The sequence below is a fragment of the Salvelinus sp. IW2-2015 genome, linkage group LG13 (genome assembly GCF_002910315.2).
Source record: "Salvelinus sp. IW2-2015 linkage group LG13, ASM291031v2, whole genome shotgun sequence".
Lineage (NCBI taxonomy): Eukaryota > Metazoa > Chordata > Actinopteri > Salmoniformes > Salmonidae > Salvelinus > Salvelinus sp. IW2-2015.
In genome coordinates this window covers 49,769,305-49,773,004 of record NC_036853.1, presented here as the reverse complement: position 1 = coordinate 49,773,004, position 3,700 = coordinate 49,769,305, and the positions used below count along the sequence as shown (strand labels likewise).

The 3,700-nt window shown below is 39.7% G+C and overlaps 1 long non-coding RNA gene across 1 annotated transcript; it reads right to left on the bottom strand.

The window, feature by feature from the left end:
- Positions 1-611: 611 nt before the first annotated feature.
- Positions 612-3,330, bottom strand: LOC112081198 (uncharacterized). The gene is made up of 2 exons (XR_002896374.2): positions 2,883-3,330; positions 612-994 (listed from the first exon to the last, which is right to left on the bottom strand). It is a non-coding gene; the product is annotated as an uncharacterized lncRNA (long non-coding RNA).
- Positions 3,331-3,700: the final 370 nt, after the last annotated feature.

The window sequence follows — 3,700 nt, the reverse complement described above, 5'->3', positions numbered from 1 at the left end:
TAGTCATTTAAAACATTAACAATGTCTATATTGTATTTCTGATCAATTTGATGTTATTTTAATGGACAAAAAATATGCTTTTCTTTCAAAAACAAGGACATTTCTAAGTGACCCCAAACTTTTTAACTGTAGTGTACATTGACACTAAGGACACGAGGAAGGGGAGAGGAGAAGAATGTGCCTATTAAAAAAATAAAAAATAAACATTTTTGTAGCTCTCATACTAAAAAAGGTTGGAGAGCCCTGCTCTATTACAACTCCCTTAAAAAGGAGACTTATATAGCCTATATTCATGACCTAATATTGATGGTATAGACTAAAGAAAAGCTACTTGACGAGGTTAACCTCGCAAGAGGTAGGCTATATATTACATGACTAGTCTATACAATACATGACTAGTCTATATAAGATGTCGGTAAATCTGTTATTGAGTAGCGACAGGCAGTATCACCTTGGTAATTCCAAGCACAAACTGTACTGAGAGAATCGTGTGTGTACATGTTTTTATGCTGTGAGAGCAGCAGCAATGATTTTGTTATCTGTTATTTGCATGGCTGTAAGAGCATGATGCAAACCCTCTTGGATAAATCACCACTCGACACCAAAGGGTATTAAATGAGTGGACAATTTAATAACCAGGCCCGTAGGCTTAGAGTTTCAGAGGCCCTCAAAGAAACATCCAGCCAGTCCACATAAACAATTTGGATTAATGAACATGAATGTGTTCCATTACTCATCTCTTAACATTCTCCATTACCACCACAATCAGTGTGAAAAATGATGTTATTCAGAAGAAGAAAAAAAACTTTGGTTGTCCCACTTCCTGGCTTTCATTAGAGAGGAGTACTGCATTGTTTTATATATCTCTTGGAGTCCTTAAGGGCCTTCTCTCTCCCTCCCGCTCTTCTTCCATTCTGTTAGTCTGTGGAGGGCCTGAGCTCCGAGGAGTTATTGAGGACTCACTGTGCAGGGAGAGAGCAGAAAGGCTCTAAGCCTTATGAAGACAGAGGGACTGAGGGAGAAAGAGAGCAAGAGGAGAGCACAGAGTTAAAAGAAAGTAATTATTTGAGCAGGAAAAGAAAAGGGTTTCCTTTATCTTACTTTCCTACTTATAATTTAACTTTATTTTGTCTTGTGCAGGGGACAGCACAAAAAGGGACCACACTGAACTGTCAAGATTGCACAAGAACCCTCAGCACCAAGTCTTGAGAAGAAAGAAACTGGCAGTATGTACCTGCCTACAGGACAATGCATTGTTATAGGCATACACCTTTATTTTGAGGAACTATAGGTAGCTATTCACGGGGCCCAGATTTGTTAGGGGAGAAACGCAGTTGAAAAGACTATTCAACTGGTGTCTTGTTTAACATTCCTAAGTGCTGCATCACATATCCTTACAGTTGTTAGAGAGGAGTCATCAGGTACATTTCATAAGGAAAATGTCACATACAGGAAGAACAATAATACATTTGACAATAGTGATTACATAAGAAGAAAATGCAGGTATTGCCGACATGACACCCTATAGTCTTTCATAAGAGTAGACACCAAGTTTTGAAATGCACTGTTTACTTTACTTGATTCACTGTGGCAACGCAGTCAAGTATGACAGTTAGTGATACTGGGATGGTAACAGTAGTTACCTCAAAACCGCACATCAAACCTAACCCATCTCTCACTCCGTCATTTTAATGGGACCGTGCACACTTTGGCTAGTTTCTGTAACTATTCCGGTGTGATATCTAGGCTATTTTGATACGTTTGCAACGTTACCCATACAGGTTACGTAAACAGAAAATCTTAAAGTGACAACAATATTATTTCAGTCAATTTAAAACACATAACTAGCCAATATGAGAAGTCACTGTGCTTGGACGGTTTGCCTAGGTGTGCAGATATTGCTGTATTAACTAGATGTATAGTTAGCACGTGTTTATTTTTTATGCATGGTTTATATGAAATTGTACATTTACAAAAAAAGAGTTGCATTTGTTATCCTAGCTTGATAATCTCGAAGTTCTACATTCTGACTGATGCCATAGCCAGGAGCATGTGCTCGGCTCACACTGGCGCCGTTCCTCGCGGCTAGTAAGATGCACTCCAAAACGTTTACCTTACTTCAATAACCTTACGAAAAAACATTAAGCAAAATAACATTTGATAAAGTACAATCCGATAAACGTTAGCTTGCTTAGGTATCTAACTCGAAAGTCCGATCTTACAAACTAAACGTCATTGTGCATACATGCTGTGTTGTAGCGAGTAAGTCAGGATGTTATGCTATCAGAAATTGGATGACTAGCATTAGCATAACAAAAGGAGAGTGGCTAGCTAGCCTGATTTAGCGTGCGGTGCAATCTAGTTGGATAGCTAACTCACTCTCCAGCGAATCACTGAAATGATAAACCAACACTAACGTAACGTTAGCATACTCCCGAAACAAAACAAGCAAAATAAACAACGTAAGACTTGTTTTTCGTGCAATGAAAGTGTGTTCTTGTCAGCCAGCAAGATAGCTAGCTAGTGCTAGTTAAAGTCCAGCAGATGGTTGGTAGCTAGCTACTAACGTTAGCTGACATGGACTACATTAGCTAGCTAGCCCCATTAGCTAGGTCAAGGTGGTCATGTTATTTATTACAAATGTATCCGTTTCGTTGCGTCTGAAAACACAGATTAACACATTTAATTCGTTCTCAATGTATATGCAAAGCTGATGTTTACAAATAGCTTAATTTAGTGAAAAACACTCTTGCAGCTGGCTAGCAAGGAATCGCTAGCTATCTCGCTGAAGTTAGATAACCATTCCGCTGCTCACTGTCTGGCCCACCGCTCTATTGTAACGATTTCTACGCCGGCACCACCCGTTTCCTTGTACCTCTTACCTCCGAAATTATCAGAGTAGAACACAGCAAAATGGACTCCGGCTCCGCCTGATGTGTCCAGAAAAACGGAGAGCTCCTCTTCAGGATACAGCTCACGTCGATGGCCCTTTTTGCCGTTGGGGTCTCCCTCCGCTTCTTATTTTCTCAGCAGTAGTTAGCTAGGCAACCTTCCCAGTTAGCCAACTGGCTAGCCTCGGATACCACTCTCAATACTTTCGTTTCTGCTTAGATATGACACCAAATTATAATATTTTTCAATTCGTCCAACAGTTCGGGTCACCCACAGACAAAAAAAATCAACTCGGGGATGGTGTATGGTCCGTGTCCGACCAGCACTGAAGGGGAATTAGCTGAAAATTAGACAGAGTTTATCCACTTGATGCTCTCCGCTACCTCAAGCGATAGTGCTCTCCGTTCTCTGTTCACTGACTAGTAGAGAGTTGGTAGTCGCAGGATGATGACGATGACAAAAAACATTTTTTAGAACGACGCAAACATGTTACGTCCAAAATAGTTGCTTGAACCTGTACTGTGTAGGGTAGTTATTATAATGAATATGATTGTTTTCATATAATTGGTCCAGTCTATTAGCTACTGTTTCTTATATTTCATACAAAGTGTGTGTGTGAGATTGTGCGCTTTATGTTTGTATCTTTTATTATTTTTTATTGTTGTTGCATTTCGTTGGATGGTGTATACCATGTGTATCCAGTACATATGACTAATACAACTTGAAACTTGAAATGCATCTGTGTGAAAAACCCAGGAGATTCATACCAACCAATTTGAGCATAACGCTATTTCCTGGACCAGTGTCT